The 25427-nt window shown below is 43.2% G+C and overlaps 1 protein-coding gene across 4 annotated transcripts in view; it reads right to left on the reverse strand.

The window, feature by feature from the left end:
• Positions 1 to 4630, reverse strand: part of CAP1 (cyclase associated actin cytoskeleton regulatory protein 1) — a 29103-nt gene extending 24473 nt beyond the window's left edge. Inside the window, exon 1 of one of the 4 annotated variants that reach the window (XM_027537691.1) lies at positions 4117 to 4630. The gene's annotated coding sequence lies outside the window, so the exon portion shown is untranslated. The remainder of the gene's footprint in view (positions 1 to 4116) is intronic. The other 3 variants (XM_027537687.1, XM_027537690.1, XM_027537689.1) reach the window with 3 other exon arrangements.
• Positions 4631 to 25427: the final 20797 nt, after the last annotated feature.

A 25427-nucleotide genomic window follows, 5' to 3' on the forward strand; every position in this document is an offset into this window, starting at 1 on the left:
AGGGTCAACTATATAACAATTTTATCAGTCAAAATAAATGTTGAATAACAACACCATAAACTGCATGCAATTTAAACTAAATGATAGGGACCTTCCTGGTGGCTAAGAATCCAGAAGATAATACAGAGGATAAGAATCTACCTGCCAATACAGGGGACATTGGCTCCATCCTTGGTCCAGGAAGATTCCACATGCCTCAGAGCAACTAAGCCCATTCGACACAACTACTGAGTCTGAGCTCTAGAGCCCACAACTACTGAGTCTGAGTATTACAACTGCTGAAGCCCATGCACCTAGAGCCCATGCTCTGCAACAAGAGAAGCCACTTCAACGAGAAGCCCATGCACTGCAACCAAGAGTAACCCCCAGTCGCCGCAACTAGAGAAAGCCTGTGCGCAGCAGTGAAGATCCAGCACAACCAAAAATAAATAAATAAAATGAGAATCCCTGTTTGCTAAAGAAAGCTGCCTAAGTGCAGGCAAAGAAAAGAGGAATTTATATACCTCCAATATAGGAGAAATATAAATCGGCTGACTTGTGCTGTCAACTAATACAAATCTCATTTCTAGTGAGTGCCTTAACAATGGCTTTCTTCATTAAAATCACATTCTCTGAGGGGAAAAAAACCACAAAACAGCCAGTCCTTCAAAGCCCACCCAGAAATTCCTTGAATAAACAATTCTTGACGCTTCAACGAAACCCATGACCCATTTCTTGCAAAGTACACTGCGCTTATCATGTGCCATACACTGTGTTAATCACGGCAATGGAGCCTGCTCTCAGAGAACTGAATTGAAGATAAGACACCACACAATCAGAGCTAAGATATTTTCTCATGCACTATTCTCCATGCGGGAGACATCTGGCAATATCTGAAGACATTTTTGGTTATCACAGATGAAGGACTGCCCCTAGCATCTTATAGGTAGAGGCCAGGGATACTGCTGAAATCCTACAATGCACAGCACAACCCTGCAAAATGAAGAATTATTTGGCCCAAAATGTGAATTATGCTGAGGTTGAGAAACTCTGTTCTAATGTAATCATGAGCAAAAGGTAAGTGCAAAAGGTACAAATAAAATGCTAATAGTTTGGAACTCTCTAAATCAGAATGTCAATCTGTACCACCCAATGAAAACTAAATTAAGGATCTGACTCTGGAGAACTCTGTAAATTGGACAAAAGAGTTTAGACTTGATTTTCTGGGAAAATGAAGCCAGTGAAGGGGTAACAAGATGAAAATGGTTCTTTTCAAAAAAGCAGTCTGGTTTGGTTGAAAAGCTTAAGTATCAATATGAAAGCCAGCTTAATAGAAAATAAACTGATGAGGGTAAGGCAAAGAAATAATCAGTAGGACTGCCTAAGATATGGCTTGATGATCCTCAGATTTCAAATCTCAGGATTAAATTTCAAACCAGAAGGTTCAGTTTCCAATGACACTGCATTTGCTTAAGTAAAATGCATCTTTGATTCACCACGCCTCACAGAAAACTGAAAGAAGGAAGTCACTTTTTAAAGGCTCAGTTCCTAGTTGAAAAATAACTGCAACTAAACAAAGGTATGTATAAGGAAGAAAAGGGATGAAAAAAAGGCTTCAATCCTTCAGGCTGGAAACATTTTACAAACTAAACAGCTAACCTCTGCAAATCAAAAATACACACACTGAAGCTTAGCAATACTACCACTTTTGATTTGTATGACAGGTTGTACTTGACAAAGTATTTTCACTACTACCACTTTATTTAAACTCCTCCAAAACATCTGACGAAGTATTTCTGGGGAAGGGGGAAGAAAATTCAACTGTAATTTCTTTATACTGAACAGCAGTAACTCAAAACAAAAAGCAAAATGGCAACCACAGAATAAATCCAAATGCATTCAAACAAGGCATCAAAAGCCCCTGACAACCTGGGAGCACCTACCTTTTCTTTCTGGTTTTATCTTCCCCTACAAACCCAAGACCCCAGTATTTCACTGAACAATATAAACCCTCTCCTGCCTCCAAATCTTTGTTCGTGCTGTTTCTTCTAGCCGGGATACCTTATTAGACACCTTTGCCTAGATGTGCTGCAAACACCTCAAACTAAATACGTCCAAAATTTATTTTCTTTCCATATCACCTCTCCAGTTAACCTTCTTCACTGAGTACCTATCTTGGTAAATAGTACTACCACTTCCCTAAACCAGAAAATCAGACAATTGTCCTAGGCTCTATTTTTTCATTTCCATAAGTAATCAGCCTCCAAATCTATGGATTCCATCTTTTTCATATTGCTCAAATTTGATCCCTCCTCTTCTTTCCATTCTCACTGTCTTTGTTCAAGCCATTGTTCAACCTTGCGAACACCCGTCTACTTCCCCATTAAGGTCCTTCCCCTCCCCCCTCCAGAGGCAAATTATTAATAAAACATCAATCTGACCATATCATTTTCCTACTTAAGAGTGTTCAAAGCCTCCCCACAGCATTCAGGGTAAGCTCCAAATTCCTTAGCAGGGTTTACAAGGGCCTTCATATTTGATCCCACCACTGCCCACCTCCTTCACTTCTCTGAGCTTTACTGGAACTCCAGTCTTGGTCTTTCAACACCCAGTCTCCATTTCTTGCATTGGACTCTGGCTGGAAATTCTTTTTTCAGATTCACCATATGGCTAAATAAATCCTGCAAGACTTACTCTCCCACTTCCTCCCCAAAGCCTGGAAACCTGGCTCAGGTAGTCCTGTGCTCACACAGCGCACCTCAACACTGTAAGCTACCCTCGATTTACTTGTCTGCTTCCTCCTCCATTCCAAGAGAACTACTGTATTCTTGGTCACCAGGGCCAAGCGTCTCATTTCATACGTGCCTCACACATATTCAATAAATGACTAGCAAATGATAAACGTGCTGGGCTCCCCACCCCGTTTATCACTTGAACAGGGATCCCTATAAAGAGCTTCAACTGACAGTTCTGATACTAACCTCTGCTTTAAGTTTCTCATCCTGTCTTCATCGAGCTCTTCGTTGTTTGAAACTCATCTTAAACCCTGCTTCTGCAGAAGCGATTTTCCTGAGCCCCTTGTTACATACTGCCATAGTACCCTGTTCTTTCCTAACAGGCATCACATTTATAATATTTGTTAAATTCCCTGTGACCAATGTCAGATCCACAAGGGCAGGGTCTACCTTATTTTGTTTCTGCAACCCCTGGATATGGCAGAGTGCCTAACAAAGAATGAACATAATTTGTTACACAGAATTTAATCCTGTGAGGTGAGCAGAGATCTTCACTTAAAAGATGAGAAAAAATGAGGCTCAAACAAAGTAAATAAAGCACCTATGGCTACCGGGGCTTTGCAGTGGAGCCAGACCAAACCTGAGCCAACAGATTTTATGACCAGAAGTATGAGATACCTTCAATAAAGTTAACTTGGGTTTTCAAGATAAGAACTACAGACTAAGAGAAAGGGGAGGCTCTCAAATTGCAAACACAAAGACCTGCTCCACTCTTTAAAAAAAAAAAAAAAAACAACTCCCCAGGCATTCCAAACATGCTGTATTTTTAAACAAAAGTTCCACGCAGCGGGTAGCCTTTAAACCTGCAACTGCCTGAGAGACACCTACCGGAAGACCACCCCAAGGTACAGAAAGGTTCCTGGGAAATGAACGGGGGAAGGATCTGGGGCTGGTAAACCAAGGAACTGAGGTCTAGATTCCGATTGTTTCCCTGTTAAAGATTGTTTCCGATTGTTTCGCAGTAAGACAAGCCTCTTCTCTTCGGGAATCAGTTTACCCATCCAAGCAATGGGGGCGAGACCAGGACTAGTGAAGACTCTAAGGTCTCGGAGGTTTCTTTCAGTGAGAGCTCCTTAGGAATCAGGCCTCCGTTGAGACTGACCTCCAGAACCGCTAGGTCCAGCGGAGGGAGGGCCTCCACAGGAGAGCCCGGCTCAGTTGGTCACCCCGGCCCCACCTCAAGAGACCGCGCCCAGGATCCGGGGTCGGCGTAAGAGCCCCACAACGCCGGCCCCCTCAGGAGGGCTCACCGCACGCACCTAGGCCAGAAAGGCCATTAATAACGTCAAAGGCCAGTGGGCCGAGGAGTGGACCCCAGTCACTCCCCACCGCGCACACTCACCTCAGACTTCTGTCTCACCTCTGGACTGTGATCAGCCTCTCTCCACTTCCGGCAAGAACCGCCCAGCAACCTTCGCGCGACCCACTTCCGGGCCCTCACTGGGCGCGGCACCCCCACCGGAAATGAAGGGCCGGCTAAAACGCCGGCCTAGTGGAGGGACCCGGGAGGAAGTCTGGCCGCCCGGCTAGTGACTCCGCCCCTTACCCGCCACGCCCGGGAGTAAGAATTCCCCTCTAGCTTGGTAAAAGAGCCCCGCCCCCGAGGCGGGAGCGACGGAAGGCTAGACCACGCCCTCCAACAGTAGTAGCCGAAGCTAAGCTCCGCCTCCCTCTGGGCGTGGATACCTCGGTTTCCCCGTTTGTGATGTTAGGAGGCCATTGCTCTGGGCAGTGTCTCGAGAGGACCTGCGGAGGCTGGGTGTGGGGAGGGGTCGGCGGGGGCGCTCAGGCATAGCCCAGGATTTCTGGGCGTACCCGCCGCCGCTGCCTTGCTAGCTCTCGCCGGGGCTGGGAAGGTGGAAGCGCAACCCACTTCCTGTTAGTTCGGTGCGCTCTGTGACCATAGATGGTCAGGTCTGGGGCCGCGCGGAAGCCTCCGCCCCGCGGTTTAGGAGTCCTTCTTCCCCGCACTCAGGGTGTGGTCCCCGAAAATAAGATAATCGAGAGGGGAAAAAAAGATGAGCAGAATTAGAAGAGATCTTGCTTCACTCTGCTAAAACCTGGCTTCTGAGGCATCTTTGCCCCGGCTGGGCGTTTCCAGCCGGCTGCCACTCAGTCCGGGGGAGGTTCAGCAAGGTGGCCGCTAAGCGCAAGGAAGACTTCGCTTCCGTGCTCCTTGGGCCTGGGGATCTGAGCTTTGTTCTCTCAAGGCTCACGCTTTCCAACCAGTGATTATCCTCCCACAAAGATTTTATTTCCAGAAAAAAATTGGCAAGATGCCACCCCTTCAGTTCAACGCCTCTGACAGCTCCAAGTGTCAAGTTCAATGCAAGCGTTATATGCCAGAGTCACTCATTCAACAAATACAATTCTTATAATAACGACTACCATTTACTGCGCGCTGAGTACATGCCAGGCCTCTGCTGAAAGCTTCAAGCTCATTTTCACTTAACTCTAATAGGAACTCTCCGCGGTAGGTACCATTATGGCCTCCAGTTTTCAAGCGAGGATGCTGAATTATTTGCCAAGTTCACAAAGTATCGGAATTTTAGAGGAAACACATTTATGTGACTAAACCCCAGAACGTAACCCCTGTCATAGACCATACTGGAATCATCTACTGCAATTTGGAGGCAGTGATAGCCCTGGTGGGAAGACATCTGGGGTTCCAGCTATGGCTTAGGTGCTTTGCAAGGGGTCAGAATTTGGTCAGGTTACCTAAGTTCTCTAAACTTGGGGCTCTTCTCAGTTTTATGACTCCCGGAATAGTTAACAGAAAAAAATCACGTGACAAAATATGGAACAAAAATTGGAGTATATTTTAAATAATGACATTTAACAAGAACAGTGTCTCACACATAAATTTTATTCAGACATAACATCAAAAGTTGGAAAACTCAGCAGTGACCACAGGACTGGAAAAGGTCAGTTTTCATTCCAATCCCAAAGAAAGGCAATGCCAAAGAATGCTCAAACTACCACACAACTGCACGCATCTCACAGGCTAGCAAAGTAATGCTCAAAATTCTCCAAGCCAGGCTTCAACAGTCCGTGAACTGTGAACTTCCAGATGTTCAAGCTGGATTTAGAAAAGGTAGAGGAACCAGAGATCAAATTGCCAACATGTGCTGGATCATCGAAAAAGCAAGAGAGTTCCAGAAAAACATCTATTTCTGCTTTACTGACTATGCCAAGGCCTTTGACTGTATGGATCACCACAAACTGTGGAAAATTCTTAAAGAGATGGGAATACCAGAACTCCTGAACAGCCTCCTAAGAAATCTGTATGCGGGTCAGGAAGCAACAGTTAGAACTGGACATGGAACAACACACTGGTTCCAAATCGGGAAAGGAATATATCAAAGCTATATATTGTCACCCTGCTTATTTAACTTCTATGCAGAGTACATCGTGAGAAATACTGGGCTGGAATAAGCACAAGCTGGAATCGAGATTGCTAGGAGAAATATCAATAACCGCAGATATGCAGATGACACCACCCATATGGCAGAAAGTGAAGAAGAACTAAAGAGCCTCTTGATGAAAGTGAAAGAGGAGAGTGAAAAAGCTGGCTTGAAACTCAACATTCAGAAAGCCAAGATCATGGAATCTGGTCCCATCGCTTCATGGCAAATAGATGGAGAAACAGTGGAAACAGTGACAGACTTTATTTTGGGGGGGCTCCAAAATCACCACAGACAATGACTGCAGCTGTGAAATTAAAAGACACTTGCTCCTTGGAAAAAAAGTTATGACCAACGTAGATAGTATATTTAAAAGCAGAGACATTACTTTGCCAACAAAGGTCCATCTAGCCAAAGCTTTGGTTTTTCCAGTAGTCATGTATGAATGTGAGAGTTGAACCATAAAGAAAGCTGAGCACTGAAGAATTGATGCTTTTGAACTGTGGTGTTTGAGGAGACTCTTGAGAGTCCCTTGGACTGCAAGGAGATCCAACCAGTCCATCCTCAAGGAAATCAGTCTTGAATATTCATTGGAAGGACTGATGCTGAAACTGAAACTCCAATACTTTGGCCACCTGATTCGAAGAACTGACTCATTTGAAAAGACCCTGATGCTGGGAATGATTGAAAGCAGAAGGAGAAGGGAACGACAGAGAATGAGATGGTTGGATGGCATCACGGATTCAATAGACGTGAGTTTGAGTAAACTCTGGAAGTTGGTGATGGACAGGGAGGCCTGGCATGCTGCAGTACATGGGGTCACAAAGAGTCGAACAGGACTGAGCGACTGAACCGAACTGAACATCAAAAGATTATATTTGAGTGCTTCGTGTGTGTGTGTGAGTGTGTATGTGTGTGCGCATGCGTGCACGTATGCATGCTAAGTTGCTTCAGACTCTTTGAGACCCTCTGGACTCTAGCCTGCCAGGCTTCTCTGTCCATGGGATGCTCCAGGCAAGAATACTGGAGTGTGTTGCCACACCCTCCTCCAGGGGATCTTCCTGACCCAGGATTGGAACCCAGGTTTCCCACGTTGCAGGCAGATTGTTTACCATGTGAGTCAACAGGGAAACCAGCCTGTGTGGGTAGCCCAAGGCAAGTAGCCTGCCTGGCCTTCATTGTAATCAGCTCTACATTTAGCCATTCTAAGTCTCTTGCAACGGTAGGTGTTGCAAGAGGTAAGTGTTGCAAGAGGGCATCAGAGGGCAGACTCACTGAAACCATACTCACAGAAAACTAGTCAATCTAATCACACTAGGACCACAGCCTTGTCTAACTCAATGAAACTAAGCCATGCCTGTGGGGCCACCCAAGACGGGCGGGTGATGGTGGAGAGGTCTGACAGAATGTGGTCCAAGGAGAAGGGAATGGCAAACCACTTCAGTATTCTTGCCTTGAGAACCCCATGAGCAGTATGAAAAGCAAAATGATAGGATACTGAAAGGGGAACTCCCCAGGTCAGTAGGTGCCCAATATGCTACTGGAGATCAGTGGAGAAATAACTCCAGAAAGAATGAAGGGATGCAGCCAAAGCAAAAACACCCAGTTGTGGATGTGACTGGTGATAGAAGCAAGGTCCGATGCTGTAAAGAGCAATATTGCATAGGAACCTGGAATGTCAGGTCCATGAATCAAGGCAAATAGAAAGTGGTCATACAAGAGATGGCAAGGGTGAACGTCGACATTCTAGTAATCAGCGAACTGAAATGGACTGGAATGGGTGAATTTAACTCAGATGACCATTATGTCTACTACTTTGGGCAGGAATCCCTTAGAAGAAATGGAGTAGCCATCATGGTCAACAAGAGTCCGAAATGCAGTGCGTGGATGCAGTCTCAAAAATAACAGAATGATCTCTGTTCATTTCCAAGGCAAACCATTCAATATCACAGTAATCCAAGTCTATGCCCCAACCAGTAACGCTGAAGAAGCTGAAGTTGAACGGTTCTATGAAGACCTACAAGACCTTTTAGAACTAACACCCAAAAAAGATGTCCTTTTCATTATAGGGGACTGGATGCAAAAGTAGGAAGTCAAGAAACACCTGGAGTAACAGGCAAATTTGGCCTTGGAATATGGAATGAAGCAGGACAAAGACTAATAGAATTTTGCCAAGAAAATGCACTGGTCATAGCAAACACCCTCTTCCAACAATACAAGAGAAGACTCTACACATGGACATCACTAGATGGCCAACACCGAAATCAGATTAATTATATTCTTTGCAGCCAAAGATGGAGCAAAAACAAGACCAGGAGCTGACTGTGGCTCAGACCATGAACTCCTTATTGCCAAATTCAGACTTAAATTGAAGAAAATAGGAAAACTGCTAGACCATTCAGGTATGACCTAAATCAAATCCCTTATGATTATACAGTGGAAGTGAGAAATAGATTTAAGGGCCTAGATCTGATAGATAGAGTGCCGGATGAACTATGGACGGAGGTTCGTGACATTGTACAGGAGACAGGGATCAAGACCATCCCCATAAAAAAAAAAAAAAAAGACCATCCCCATAGAAAAGAAATGCAAAAAAGCAAAATGACTGTCTGGGGAGGCCTTACAAATAGCTGTGAAAAGAAGAGAAGCGAAAAGCAAAGGAGAAAAGGAAAGATACAAGCATCTGAATGCAGAGTTCCAAAGAATAGCAAGAAGAGATAAGAAAGCCTTCCTCAGTGATCAATGCAAAGAAATAGAGGAAAACAATAGAATGGGAAAGACTAGAGATCTCTTCAAGAAAATTAGAGATACCAAGGGAATATTACATGCAAAGATGGGCTCCATAAAGGACAGAAATGGTATGGACCTAACAGAAGCAGAAGATATTAAGAAGAGGTGGCAAGAATACACAGAAGAACTGTACAAAAATATCTTCAAGACCAAGATAATCACAATGGTGTGGTCACTCACCTAGAACCAGACATCCTGGAATGTAAAGTCAAGTGGGCCTTAGAAAACATCACTACGAACAAAGCTAGTGGAGGTGATGGAATTCCAGTTGAGCTATTCCAAATCCTGAAAGATGATGCTGTGAAGGTGCTGCACTCAATATGGCAGCAAATCTGGAAAACTCAGCAGTGGCCACAGGACTGGAAAAGGTCAGTTTTCATTCCAATCCCAAAGAAAGGCAATGCCAAAGAATGCTCAAACTACCGCACAATTGCACTCATCTCACACGCTAGTAAAGTAATGCTCAAAATTCTCCAAGCCAGGCTTCAGCAATATGTGAACTGTGAACTTCCAGATGTTCAAGCTGGTTTTAGAAAATGCAGAGGAACCACAGATCAAATTGCCAACATCTGCTGGATCATCAAAAAAGCAAGAGAGTTCCAGAAAAACATCTATTTCTGCTTTACTGACTATGCCAAGGCCTTTGACTGTGTGGATCACAATAAACTGGAAAATTCGGAAAGAGATGGGAATACCAGACCTGCCTCTTGAGAAACCTATATGCAGATCAGGAAGCATCAGTTAGAACTGGACATAGAACAACAGACTGGTTCCAAATAGGAAAAGGAGTATGTCAAGGCTGTGTATTGTCACCCTGCTCATTTAACTTCTGTGCAGAGTACATCATGAGAAATGCTGGGCTGGAAGAAACACAAGCTGGAATCAAGATTGCCAGGAGAAATATCAATAACCTCAGATATGCAGATGACACCACCCTTATGGCAGAAAGTGAAGAGGAACTAAAAAGCCTCTGATGAAAGTGAAAGTGGAAAGTGAAAAAGTTGGCTTAAAGCTCAACATTCAGAAAACTAAGATCATGGCATCTGGTCCCATCAATTCATGGGAAATAGATGGGGAAACAGTGGAAACAGTGTCAGACTTTGTTTTTTGGGGCTCCAAAATCACTGCAGATGGTGACTGCAGCCATGAAATTAAAAGACACTTACTCCTTGGAAGGAAAGTTATGACCAACCTAGATAGCATATTCTAAAGCAGAGACATTACTTTACCAACAAAGGTCCGTCTAGTCAAGGCTATGGTTTTTCCAGTGGTCATGTATGGATGTGAGAGTTGGACTGTGAAGAAGTCTGAGCGCAGAAGAATTGATGCTTTTGAACTGTGGTGTTGGAGAAGACTCTTGAGAGTCCCTTGGACTGCAAGGAGATCCAACCAGTCCATTCTGAAGGAGATCAGCCCTGGGATTTCTTTGGAAGGAATGATGCTAGAGCTGAAACTCCAGTATTTTGGCCACTTCATGCGAAGAGTTGACTCATTGGAAAAGACTCTGATGCTGGGAGGGATCCGGGGCAGGAGGAGAAGGGGACAACAGAGGATGAGATGGATGGCATCACTGACTCGATGAATGTGAGTCTGAGTGAACTCCGGGAGATGGTGATGGACAGGGAGGCCTGGCGTGCTGTGATTCATGGGGTCGCAAAGAGTCAGACACAACTGAGCAACTGAACTGAACTGAACTGAAGTCTCTCTAGATTAGAGACAGGAAATGCTTAAACCATACATACATCCTAAAGGAAGGGGAGAGAAAGGAGGAAATAGAAAGGAGAATGAAGAAAATAAGGAACAAATCTTCCCCAAGTATAAACTGAGGATAGTAATTTATGTGGTTGTAATGAGAAACAGAACCAGTAACCCATGTAAAACCATTTGGTAAAGTGATTCTTTGTAAAGAGTGTACACCATGCCTGCCCTTCAGGAACTTCTAATCTTTTAAAGAGTCTGAGCATTGGCACTTGTGACTCCAGTGCAAGACTGTTTAAGAATTTTTTAAAATCTGTGACTTTTATTTTTTTCATTTATTTATACACTGAAAAAAATTACTGGGTTCTGTGCTAAGCTCCACACTACTTTGTACCAGGCACAACTAGGAGTGCAGCAGTAGACAAGTCAGGCCCTCTCACTGCTCTCATGGACCTTTCGCAATGTATTGTGGATACCAACATCACCACTGGGGGATATTATCAGAAGATGCGCTGACTACTGGTTCCAGCTTTTCCTCCTCACTGATCTTGTTCATTGCCTAGTGCTCAGTGCCTCATCCATGCTGGACTCTCATCAAGCCCATGTTCAGTGAGCCCCTTGAATTCAGAATAATCTTCCCCTGGGCTGAGATGAATTCATTGCAGGGCAAGTATGAATAAACAGTAGGGGAGATGGGAATCTGTGCCTGGATGAGGTGAGAGTTTCCTGGAGGAGAAGGATAGGAGATAAGCCTGAAAAAAGAGGTTGAGTAAGTTGTACCAGGCAGGAGATGCGAAACCCTAATCTGAAAGCGAGACAGAGCAGGTTAGATTGCATTTTAGAAATACAACTCTGGTGTAGAGCATGGGCTTGAGTGAGTGAAAAAAGAGGCAGGGAGACCTGTTAGAAAACAGCTATAAAGATGTAGTGAGGTCTGAATCAAGGCTTTAGCATGGGGATGCAACAAAGAAGACAGTGCAGGAGACAGCATTTGTACAAAGCGGTCAGTGAAGAGGAGGCAGACAGGAGGAAAGAGGATGAACAGGAACCTTCAGACTAGATCTAGTTCCCCAGGGGTCCACTCCTATTGAATATTACTTTTGCTTCTTGGCAGATAGCACAGTCTTAAATAATTATTTGTGTGATTATCTTTTAGTATCTTGTTAAGTACCTTGAGGTTAGAGTCCTTGCTTCTCTGGCACAAAATTGATACTCAATAGATATTTATGGAGAATGTGACTAAACGAAAGGGTGAGAGGGGTCAAGGTGGCTCTGAGACTTGGAGATGGGTAAATAGGAGGTGAGTGGAAGACTGGATTTGGGGGGTTTCAGCCTCAGAGCTTCAAAATCTAGCCTGGGAAGAGAAAGGAAGAAAGGAGTGCAGTTATTTCTCAAGCAAGAATTGTCAGCAGAGAGTTGATTGATTCTCACATGTGCCCCCTCTTCATGTATTTTGCCACTTATTTTGCCTGGATTTCACCAAAATTCTAAACCTGCAGGATCGCTTTGTCTCAGAGGATGCCACACAAGATTCTTCCTTATCACTCAGAGTTTCAGACACAGAGTCTGCTGGTTCATCTGGAGTGTTTCCCAGCCTGGCTCAGAGGAGTGTCTGCATCTGTGCTGCCTGGCCCAGAGCCTGTCTGTGTTTGGGCAGATCCTGTATCCCCCTGCCAGAAGGGGCTGACAGACGACAATCTATGTGAGCCCATCTTTCTTCTCCTCCTAGGACAGAGTGCCTGAGTTAAGCTCTCAAGTCCAAACATTACAAGTTGGCAAAAGAGATATTGGAGGTATGATAATACAGTGGTTAAGATCTGGCTTTGGCACCGCGCTCATCTGAACCTGAACCACAACACTGCCACTTAACGTGTCATCTTGGTCAAGGCAGTTAACCTCAGGAAAAGATATTAAAATCCAGGAACTTCCCTGTTGGCCCAGTGATTAAGACTTTGTGCTTCTACTTCAGGGGGTGTAGGTTTGGTCTCTGGTCAGGAATCTAAGATTCCACATGCTGCAGCCAAAAAAATTTTTAAATATATATGTATGTTAAAATTCATCTAAGATCCCACATGCTGCAGCCAAAAAATTTTTAACATATATGTTAAAATTCATCTTGGATCATCGATATGGCAATTAGAAAAAAACTTATAAAAACATTTGGCTCACTAAATATTCAATGAGTAGTAATCATTATTATTGGATTCTGAAAGTCTATTGTCTCTGTCCCTGGTAAAGGTAACTAGGAGGCAAAATAAGATCTGAAGGGTCAACATTCTGGATGGTGCCATTAGAAGCTCTGCCACTACTGACCCATCATCAAAGAGCATCTGCTTTTTAACAATTGTTATTTAGTATTTTATTTTTGGCTGCACTGGGTCTTCGTTGTTGCACACATGCTTTTCTCTAGTCGCGGTGCATAGGCTTCTCATAGTCGTGGCTTCTTCTGTTGCCGAGCATGGGTTTTAGAGCATGTGGGCTCAGTAGTTGTGGCTCACTGGCTTAGTTGCTCCGAGGCTTGTGGGATCTTCCAAGACCAGGGATTGAACTCGTGTCCCCTGCATTGGCAGGTGGATTCTTAACCACTGGACCACCAGGAATGTCCCAAGCGTCTGCTTCTTTATATCACTAACTTTTTTTTTTTTAACTTCACCTTGAAGCTTGTGGGATCTTAGTTCTCCAATCAGGGAATGAGCTCAGGCCATGAAAGTGCCAAGTCCTAAACACTGGACCACCAGTAAATTTCCTTTATATCACTAACTTTTGATTCAAAGTCTGGGCCTATGTGCCCTTGCCTGCAAGACTAGATAAGTCAGGAATATGAATGCTTTTGGCTGCAGATAAGAGAGAAATTGACTAGGGTAACATTTTTTTTTTAAGTATGTTTTGCTCGCAAGAATAATGTCAGTGGGCACTTTTACTGGCTCGCCAATGTCCAAGCTGATAGCTCTGTGATTCAGCTTGACTTACTTTTAAAGTTGCAAGTTCGTTGCTGTAGCCCAAGCCATCACATCATGTGTAAGTAAAGAGAAAAGGGAAGTTGCAGCTTCTGAGACTTGAAAGCTAGAATTTCCTAAAGAACTCCACAAAGCCTAATCTACTTTCTGTCTCAAAGCCAGAACCAACAGTCAACAAATATTGCAGCTTCCTTGTCCCTTGGAGGGACATTTTCAGGTGTGTGTTTCAGTGTTTTTGAGGGTCCCCAGAGGGACTGAGCTCCATCTGTCCACAGTAGGAACCCATTCATTAATGAACTTTTAATGGCTTTTCTCCTTTCCCCAAATCACTCGTCTCAGGGAACTCAAAGTAAAGGGAATGGAGTTGGCTGGGTCAGCTATACAAGGACAGTGAGCTCTGTCAGCTTTGATGATAAAAGGTGCACTTTCTTGATAGTATTGCCCAGATATATGAAGCGCAGGCCGATGCTGAGTGCCCAATAAGTGATAGATGTCATGATAATAAACCCTGGATGGCCCAAGAGCAATATATCTTCTTCTTTCTATATTAACACTTTAATAAATAAAACAAACCAAAACTCCTAACTAAAACAACCCTCCCTTTTATAACCAAATTGTCATCACTATACTTATCCTCCTACCACCCCCCACCCCGCAAAGGAATCGATCCAAGTCTCATCAATTACTTCATCCAGCTCCAAGTCCAGGATTTTGGAATAATATTCATCTTCCTCCATTTCCACAGTGACCCTTCATCAATGTATATCAGCCTATGAATTGAACTTCAAAGAGCAACCACCACAACAAGCCACACCCTATATCTATTGGAAGATGGGGAGAAGAAAATTAGATGCAGTTTAACTGAGAGTTTACCAAGGGGCACAAGTGGTAAAGAATCTGCCTGCCAATGCAGGAGACATGAGAGACGTGGGTTTGATCCCTGGGTCGGGAAGATCCCCTGGAGGAGGGCATGGCAACCCACTCCAGTATTCTTGCCTAAAGGATCCCAGGGACAAAGGAGCCTTCCGGGCTACAGTTCATAGGGTCACAAAGAGTCAGATACGACAGAAGCAACTTAGCCTGCCCACACGCATACCTATTGAGCTGACATGACACAATCTTTCTGGAACTGATCACAAGGCCTTAGTTGATAATTTTGATTTCACGTATTCACTACACATTCCATATTCTCTTTGTTTTCAACCAACACCTACGTTCATCAGGATCATAGTGATGGAAAAAGAGGTAGGGCATGAAGGAAAAGTCCTGATCCATAAATGGTAGATATCACTTCCACATATACTGCATTAACTTTAACTTAATCATATAGCCTCTAGATGGAGCCATAACTGATTTTCTGTAGGTCACCCAAAACTTTTTTCTTAAGGGATTGAAGACCTTGGTGCTCCTGCCTACATAAAATTCCCACAATTTTTTGCATTAAACATGGCAGAACTAGGAGGTGCCCTAGGAATCCTCTGGATTATATCGTAATTCTAATGGCTCTTCACCTCAATAAACCATCAGGACCAGAGGTATGCAGTAAGACTTTAGCAGTATGTGCTCCCCTGGGGAAATACCTGATTTGTAGCATTTGCCAATTTCTGTATTGTAAATACTCCTATCATGGCCAGTTTTAAGCTACCAATGTTATACTGAAGAAAAATGCACTGTGATATGTGGGATAATGACTCTCCAAAGATGTTCACGTTCAAATCTTTGGAACCTGTGAATATGCTACCTTACATGGCAAAAAGGATTTTGAAGATGTGATTAAATTAAGGATCTTGAGATGGGGAGGTGATCCTGGGTTATTCGTGTAGGCCAAATACAATCACATGGAGGCTTATAAGAGAAAGAAGGAAGCAGGAGAGTCAGTCAGAAAAAGAGATATGGGACTTCCCTGGTAGTCCAGTGATTATGACTCTGTGCTTCCAATGCAGGGGTTGTAGGTTCCATCCCTGGTCAGGGAACTAAGATCCCACATGCTGCGTGGTGCTGCCAAAGAATTTTTTTTTTTTTTTAAAAGAGAGAGATGTGACCATGAACGTTTTACTTCAAATGTGTCGTGACGCTATTCAGTGCGTCAGTAAATTACCACAAGATGGCAGCCTTGCTAACTTTGGCTGCACTAAATATGCTCCTTCAAGTTATAGTGGGTAGGAGGGACCTCTAACAAGACTTTAATCTTATTTGTTAAGCATTTGTTGAAAGCCTGCTTAATACTGATCTTTTTAATATATTAACAATGTTTTTTTTTTTAACATTGTTTTTTTAATACTTGCAAAAATTCAGCTCCGTTCGCAGATGAGAAAACTGAGTTGAAAATGATTATTTGCCTGAAGTCAGAACATTGATTTAAAAACAGTTTTCTGACTCCAAATGCAGTTCTCTTTCCATTACATAAATGAATTTCAAGCTGCAACAGTATTAAGATGTTTTTGTTTTTGAAAATTACAAGTAACAGAAAACCAACTTGAGTCAGCATAACAACGACACAACAAAGTATTTGGGAGTGTCTCATGGAAACCCAGAAAATGATGTCCTGACTTGAAAAGAGAGAATAGAGCCAGGAACTGGAACACCTTCAAGACCTGTAAGAGAAAGGATGAAGAGTGGAGGAGGTGAGAGAAAGGGAAAGCTGGGGAGGCCGAAAAGATGAAGCTCTGCCCCCTCCCATGTTCACCAGAATAGCCAAATTTTAATGCATCTTACGTTGGGGTCCTATGTGAGGTTCTATTTGAAAAACAAGGCTTAGATATATTAGGCAGTTATTTTAAACCACTGGTTAATGTATGAAGCCATTCCCATATTGCTGGACATTTAGGGGCTATTGGCTTTTTTTAAAATTTTTCACTCTAATGAGTAAAATTGTGATGAATACTCTTTCATATTGTACTAGACAGTGCATGAAGTCACCCAGTACTTTTTTTTCCTCTGGTCCTTATAACTTCCTTTAAGAGAGGAAAGGTTGGGGGTTATAGCCTCAGGCAAGTCTAGTCTGTGCCCAAGACCAGTGCTACTTGGGCCCCCCAGCTGTCAGCCAGTCCAGAAATACTCAGTATCTAACTACATGCTTATCTACGATGATGAATAAAATAAGCAGGGTCTGTTGTAACGGAGCTAATACTCTGGTGGGGAAAGCGGACATGAAACAGATACTCTACTAACTTATTAGAAGAATCACAAGCAAAGTGCTGCCAAGCAGAAGTTCAAAAGGTTAAGAAAACACGCAACAGAGTGAGCTGACGTAATCTGGGGGCTAGGGTCAACTGCCCTGAGGAAGTGTTATTAATCTGAGGCTTGAAGGATGAGTGAGAGCCAGACAAAGAGAATGGAGAAGAGCTGCTTAAGCAGAGGGAAAGTGTGAAGGTCCAAAAGTGAGAAAATCTTGGTATGTTCAAGGGATTGAGAGCAGATCATTGAGACGGGTTCCAGAAAAGAAAGGAAAATGATATGAGGCTGAGGTGAAAGAGACAGCACAATCCAGATTATGCAAAGTCTTATGAGCTATCTTAAGCAATTTGTAGTAAATTCCAAGGATGTAGGAGATCATTGACAGACTTTAAACTGAGGGAATGCACCGTCCTGTTTGTGCCTAAACAAGCAAATAGCATGGAGAGCTAAAGTGAGTACAAGGAGGCTGCTGGATAGAGGCAGGGGGCTGATACAAAAGTCCAGGCAAGGGATGATGATGGCTTGGCCTACATCTTGCTTGGCAGCAGTAGACAAAAAGAAATGGACAGATTTGAGAGTGAGTGATCCAAGACGTAGAATTACAGGAACTAGTGATTGATTGTCTGTGTGTAAGAGAGGGTGAGTAGCCAAGACTATAGCTTTCTGGCTTGAGCAGTTGGGTAGATGGTATTTCCTTATAGAGACTGGGGACACTGGAGGAAGAGTAGGTTTGTTGGGGAAAGTGATGACTCCTACACTCACACGTTCAGTTTGTTTATCTGTTGGATTCTTGAATATGCAAGTAGACATATAGAACTGGAGCTCAGAAGACAAGTCTAGGCAGGAGGTGTTGGTTTAGAAATCCTAGAATTGACAGACTATAGAAAAGGGTCATTCAGAGATATTGATCTATATAAATAGTGTATTAGAAAAGAATCCAGAAGAGGAAAATGAGAAGGGGCAACCAGAGGGGTAGCAGAAAATCAGAAGTACATGGCTCAAGAGAGCCAAGGGAAGAATATACTTCAAAAAGGCAGTGTACCTGTACTAAATGCAGCAGAGTGACTAAATAAAAAGAAAATGGGTTGCTTCCATGTTCTGGCTATTTTAATTAGTGCTGCAGTGAGTACTGGGATGCATGTGTCTTTTTGATTCTGGTTGTCTCAGGGTATATACCCAGGAGTACGAATTGCTGGATCATATGGTAGCTCTTTTATAAGTTTTATAAGGAACTTCCATACTGTTCTCTATCGTAGCTGTACCAGTTTCCATTCCCGTCAACAAGGAGGGTTCCCTTTTCTCCACACCCTTTCCAACATTTATTGTTTACAATAGCCAGAACATCGAACAACCTAAATGTCCATCAACAGAGGAATGGATACAGAAGGGGTGGTATATATGTACAATGGAATATTAGTCAGTCATCAGTTCAGTTCAGTTCAGACGCTCAGTCGTGTCTGACTCTTTGTGACCCCATGAACGACGACACGCCAGGCCTCCCTGTCCATCACCAACTCCTAGAGTTCACCCAACTCATGTCCATTGAGTCAGTGATGCCATCCAACCATCTCGTCCTCTGTCTTCCCCTTCTCCTCCTGCCCTCAATCTTTCCCAGCATCAGGGTCTTTTCAAATGAAAAGCTCTTCAGCTCTTCGCATCAGGTGGCCAAAATATTGGAGTCTCAGCTTGAACATCAGTCCTTCCAATGAACACCCAGGACTGATCTCCTTTAGGATGGACTGGTTGGATCTCCTTGCAGCCCAGGGGACTCTCAAGAGTCTTCTCCAACACCACAGTTCAAAAGCATCAGTTCTTTGGTGCTCAGCTTTCTTTATAGTCCAACTCTCACATCCATACATGACTACGGGAAAAACCATCAATTCACTTCAGTTCAGTCACTCAGTCATGTCTGACTCTTTAACCCCATGAACCACAGCACACCAGGCCTCCCTGTCCATCACCAATTCCCAGAGTTTACCCAAACTCATGGAAAACCCATAGCCTTGACTAGATGGACCTTTGTTGACAAAGTAATGTCTCTGCTTTTTAATATGCTGTCTAGGTTGGTCATAACTTTCCTTCCAAGGAGTAAGCGTCTTTTAATGTCATGGCTGAAATCACCATCTGCAGTGATTTTGGAGCCCGCAAAATAAAGTCTGACACTGTTTCCACTGTTTCCCATCTATTTCCCATGAAGTGATGGGACGGGATGCCATGATCTTCATTTTCAGAATGTTGAGCTTTAAGCCAACTTTTTCACTCTCCTCTTTCACTTTCATCAAGAGGCTTTTGAGTTTCTCTTCACTTTTTGCCATAAGGGTGGTGTCATCTGCATATCTGAGGTTATCGATATTTCTCCCGGCAATCTTGATTCCAGCTTGTGCTTCTTCCAGCCCAGCGTTTCTCATGATGTACTCTGCCTATAAGTTAAATGAGCAGGGTGACAATACACAGCCTTGACATACTCCTTTTCCTATTTGGAACCAGTCTTTTCTTCCATGTCCAGTTCTAACTGTTGCTTCCTGACCTGCATATAGGTTTCTCAAAAGGCAGGTCAGGTGGTCTGGTATTCCCATCTCTTTCAGAATTTTCCACAGTTTATTGTGATCCACACAGTCAAATGCTTTGGCATAGTCAGTAAAGCAGAAATAGATGTTTTTCTGGAACTCTCTTGCTTTTTCGATGATCCAGCAGATGTTGGCAATTTGATCTCTGGTTCCTCTGCCTTTTCTAAAACCAGCTTGAACATCTGGAATTTCACAGTTCACATATTGCTGAAGCCTGGCTTGGAGAATTTTGAGCATTACTTTCCTAGCGTGTGAGATGAGTGTAATTGTGCGGTAGTTTGAGCATTCTTTGGCATTGCCTTTCTTTAGGATTGGAATGAAAACTGACCTTTTCCAGTCCTGTGGCCACTGCTGAGTTTTCCAAATTTGCTGACATACTGAGTGCAGCACTTTCACAACATCATCTTTTAGGATAAAATAGTTCAACTGGAATTCCATCACCTCCACTAGCTTTGTTCATAGTGATGCTTCCTAAAGCCCACTTTACCTCACATTCCAGGATGCCTGGCTCTAGGTGAGTGATCATATCATCGTGATTATCTGGGTTGTGAAGATCTTTTTTGTACAGTTCTTCTGTGTATTCTTGCCACTTCTTCCTGATATCTTCTGCTTCTGTTAGGTCCATACCATTTCTGTCCTCTGTTGAGCCCATCTTTGCGTGAAATGTTCCCTTGGTATCTCTAATTTTCTTGAAGAGATCTCTAGTCTTTCCCTTTCTGTTGTTTTCCTCTATTTCTTTGCGTTGACTGCTGAGGAAGGCTTTCTTATCTCTTCTTGCTATTCTTTGGAACTCTGCATTCAGATGCTTGTATCTTTCCTTTTCTCCTTTGCTTTTTGCTTCTCTTCTTTTCACAGCTATTTGTAAGGCCTCCCCAGACAGCCATTTTGCTTTTTTGCACTTCTTTTCCATGGGGATGGTCTTGATCCCTGTCTCCTGTACAATGTCATGAACCTCAGTCCATAGTTCATCAGGCACTCTGTCTATCAGATCTAGTCCCTTAAATCTATTTCTCACTTCCACTGTATAATCATAAGGGATTTGATTTAGGTCATAACTGAATGGTCTAGTGGTTTTCCCTACTTTCTTCAATTTAAGTCTGAATTTGGCAATAAGGAGTTCATGGTCTGAGCCACAGTCAGCTCCTGGTCTTGTTTTTGCTGACTGTATAGAGCTTCTCCATCTTTGGCTGCAAAGAATATAATCAATCTGATTTTGGTGTTGGCCATCTGGTGATGTCCATATGTAGAGTCTTCTCTTGTGTTGTTGGAAGAGGGTGTTTGCTATGACCAGTGCATTCTCTTGGCAAAACTCTATCAGCCTTTACCCTTCTTCATTCTGTACTCCATTGCCAAATTTGCCTGTTACTCCAGGTGTTTCTTGACTTCCTACTTTTGCATTCCAGTCCCATATAAAGAAAAAGACATCTTTTTTGGGTGTTAGTTCTAAAAGGTCTTGTAGTCTTCATAGAACCATTCAACTTCAGCTTCTTCAGTGTTAGTGGTCGGGGCATAGACTTGGATTACCGTGATATTGAATGGTTTGCCTTGGAAACGAACAGAGATCATTCTGTCATTTTTGAGATTGCATCCAAGTACTGCATTTCAGACTCTTTTGTTGACTATGATGGCTATTCCATTTCTTCGAAGGGATTCCTGCCCACAGTAGTAGATATAATGGTCATCTAAGTTAAATTCACCCGTTCCAGTCCATTTTAGTTCGCTGATTCCTAGAATGTCTAGTATGCTACTGATCTCCAGTATGTCTACTGATCTAGTATGTCTAGTATGCTACTGATCTCCAGTAGCATACTGGGCTCCTACCAACCTGGGGAGTTCCTCTTTCAGTATCCTATCATTTTGCCTTTTCATACTGCTCATGGGGTTCTCAAGGCAAGAATACTGAAGTGGTTTGCCATTCCCTTCTCCAGTGGACCACATTCTGTCAGACCTCTCCACCATGACCCGTTCATCTTGGATGACCCTACACAGCACGGCTTAGTTTCATTGAGTTAGACAAGGCTCTGGTCCATGTGATCAGATTGGCTAGTTGAAAAATAATGCAGTTTGCAGCAACAGGGATGAACATAGAGATTATCATACTGAGTTAAGTAAGTCAGAGAAAGATAAAAATTATGGGTAAGCTGTATGTGGAATCTAAAAAAAAAAAATGGTACAAATGAACTTATTGACAAAATAAAAAGAGTTACAGATTTAGAAAATAAACTTATGGTTTCCAGGGGATAAGAGAGAAGGGATAAATTGGAATATTGGGATTGGGACACTACATATAAAATAGATAATAATAAAGACCTACTATATAGCATGGGGAACTCTACACAGTAACTGTGTATGGTCTATATGGGAAAGAATCTAAAAGTTAGTGGATGTATATATATGTATAACAGATTCACTTTGCTGTACACCTGAAACCAACACAATATTGTAAATCAGCTACACTCCAATATAAATTTTTTAAAGTAAAAAAAATAAAAGAGGATGGGTAAGTGTCCATTGGATTTAGAAATACGGTGGTCGTTGGTAATATTGTCAACAGCAATTTTGCAGAGGTAGTAGGCAGAGACTAGGTGTGGGATGACAAAGTGGGAGTGAGAAAATGGAGACAACGGTGTAGGTCATTCTGGAAAATTCTGCTCTGAAAGGAGGCAGACGAAAGGGGTATGAGTGGGACATTCATTCACCTGGTTCTTCCAGGGCTTCATATTCAACTCTTCTTTTTTTCTCATGTCCTAACTCAAAGCCAACAGACTGGTTCCAAATAGGAAAAGGAGTACGTCAAGGCTATATATTGTCACCCTGCTTATTTAACTTCTATGCAGAGTACATCATGAGAAATGCTGGATTGGAAGAAGCACAAGCTGGAATCAAGATTGCCAGGAGAAATATCAATAACCTCAGATATGCAGATGACACCACCATTATGGCAGAAAGTGAAGAGGAACTCAAAAGCCTCTTGATGAAAGTGAAAGAGGAGAGTGAAAAAGTTGGCTTAAAACTCAACATTCAGAAAACAAAGATCATGGCATCTGTTCCCACCACTTCATGGGAAATAGATGGGGAAACAGTGGAAACAGTGTCAGACTTTATTTTGCGGGCTCCAAAATCACTGCAGATGGTGACTGCAGCCATGAAATTAAAAGACGCTTACTCCTTGGAAGGAAAGTTATGACCAACCTAGATAGCATATTCAAAAGCAGAGACATTACTTTGCCAAAAAAGGTCCGTCTAGTCAAGGCTATGGTTTTTCCAGTGGTCACGTATGGATGTGAGAGTTGGACTGTGAAGAAGGCTGAGTGCCGAAGAATTGATGCTTTTGAACTGTGGTGTTGGAGAAGACTCTTGAGAGTCCCTTGGACTGCAAGGAGATCCAACCAGTCCATTCTGAAGGAGATCAGCCCTGGGATTTCTTTGGAAGGAATGATGCTAAAGCTGAAACTCCAGTACTTTGGCCACCTCATGTGAAAAGCTGACTCATTGGAAAAGACTCTGATGCTGGGAGAGATTGGGGGTAGGAGGAGAAGGGGATGACGGAGGATGACATGGCTGGATGGCATCACTGACTCAATGGACGTGAGTCTGAGTGAACTCCAGGAGTTGGTGATGGACAGGGAGGCCTGGAGTGCTGCAATTCATGGAGTCACAAAGAGTCGGACACGACTGAGTGACTGAACTGAACTGACTGAACTCAAAGCCTGTTGGCTCGGATTTCAAAATACATTGAATCTCACCACTTAATCACTTTTTCCACTGCTGCCTATTCAAAACCACCACTATCTCTTGCTTGGGCTATCTTAAGAGCTTCTGAATTTATCTCTTAACTGGTCTGTCCCTCACACCCCTTCTCTGTATAGCAGATCTGTAAACTAAAGAGGCAAGTTATCTCTTCCCTACATACGTTGTTCATACCATACTGGGAAAGGCATCAGATAATCTCAAAAAGAGGGGAAGAAGGAGGTACACAACAGAGCCAATTCTGAAATGTTTGTTGGATTAGTCCTTTGCCCAACTGCCTGAGAATCATTCTTGTTCACTGTGGTTTCTGGCTCCAATGTCTGGGTTCTTGTTTCCACCCTCTGAATCATCCTTCCTTTCCCAAAAGAAAAACTGAGTTTGCAACCAAGTAGTCTTCTCAGCCTGCTTCTTGCCTATAAAAGGGTTGCAAAGGCCTCTTTTCATTTTGTGCCTGTTAGTCTAAGCTGATAATGCTGCTGGCAGGGCAGTTCTCTTAAAGGCGCTGTGGGGTTTTAATGCATTGATTTTTATCCCACTCCTTTCAACAAAAGCCATAACTCTTTGAGATCAGCTCTTCTCTACCTTGGGCTCACTAAAAGACTACTGTGAGTGAATATCCTGAAGATACCTGGGGAGACTTCTTTCTATCTGACAGGTTCTGTTGGACACCTCCTTAGATCGTTTTGTAGTGTTAACCTTTAATTTCATTTTTAGATAATGTTTTCCTAATAGTGTCTTGGATTTTATTTTTGCAAAGAGACACTATTTTTGTACCCCCACACCTCGTGGTTTGAAACATCTGAGTTCACTGATCAGGGATTGAACCCAGGTCATGGCAGTGAAAGTACCAGAGTCCTGACCACTGGACCACCAGGGAATTCCCAAGAGATACTTCTTAATTTTAGAATAATTTACCATCTGGAGATGCCAACAATGAAAACCAATTTTAAATTTGAGTCCAAGTCCTGGTCCTGAGTATTCAGGAAGCCTTTGTTAAGATGTAGTTCACATTCCATACGATTCATCCATTTAAAGTATACAATCCAATGGTTTTTAGTTCACTCATAGAGCTTTTACAACCATCACCGCTGTGAGTTTTAGAACATATTCATCACCCCAAAAAATAACCCCATACCCATTAGCAGTCATTCCTCATTTCCCCACAGTCCTCAGTGTCCAGCTATAGCAACCACTAATCTCCTTTCTGTTTCTATAGATTTGCCTGTTCTGATTCCATTTCATATAAATGGAATCATACCATACGTGATCTCCTTTATTTTGCTTTGCACATGTGCTCAATCGTGTTCAACTCTTTGTGACTCCAAGGATTGTAGCCCGCCAGACTCTGTCCATGGAATTTTCCAGGCAAGAAATACTGAAGTGGGTTGTCACTTCCTCCTTCAGTGAATCTTCCTGACCCAGGTATTGAACCCGAGTATCCCGCATTGGCAGGCGGATTCTTTACCAATGTGCCACCTGGGAAGCCCCAGTCTCCTTTACAGTTAAGTTATTTTTCAGTTTCTCTCTCTCCTTTCATGTTTCATCACAGGCAATTCGTAGAAAGCAGGTAACACCTTCAATATTCTACCTAGAAATCTCCTTGGTTGACTCCTTGAGTTCAACAAAGACATTTCTTCTTTTCTGAATTACTTCACGTGACAGTGTTGCCAACCTTTCTGGGAAAGGACCCCCTTTCCGCTCTGTCCTTTGTGTCCTCCAACAATTCTCTTCAGGTCCTTTAGGTTTTAGCTTACACTCTCACTGAAGCTCTTTGAAAGCCTTTGACCGCAGGCTCCTCCAGCCCCTGCCGGGCAGTTTCAAAACCAGCGCCACACATTTTGGGCGTTTGTTATGGCAGCACCCACATCTAGCTGCACAATGTATTGCTGCACAATGAATCACCCCAGACTGAGTCCTCTAGCAAGCAGATGCCAAAGATGGAATTGGAAGTTCAAGGGTAAATGCCTGTAAAAGATAAAAATGAGAAGCCAGAGTAGACAGGGAGAACCTTCACATCATGACACAGGACTGGCCCATAAAAGGAGGAGCGGCTAAGAAGAGCCTCAAGGGCAGTGCAGACAGCACTGAGAACACCCTGGCCAGGCTGATTTCCCATTAGCTGAACACTATGCGAGGCACAAATGGCCCAGCGCTAGGCCTACTGGGCTCAGCCATGGACTAAGAATAACCCAGGGAGACTCTGCCCTGGCACGCAGGTTGTGGCAAACCCCAGCAGTACTGCAGCTGGAAGCTGCCAGCCACCTACACTCCTCACAGCAGCATGGCTGCACTGGGTCTTCCTTGATGTGC

Source organism: Bos indicus x Bos taurus, chromosome 3 (genome assembly GCF_003369695.1).
Source record: "Bos indicus x Bos taurus breed Angus x Brahman F1 hybrid chromosome 3, Bos_hybrid_MaternalHap_v2.0, whole genome shotgun sequence".
Taxonomy (NCBI): domain Eukaryota; kingdom Metazoa; phylum Chordata; class Mammalia; order Artiodactyla; family Bovidae; genus Bos; species Bos indicus x Bos taurus.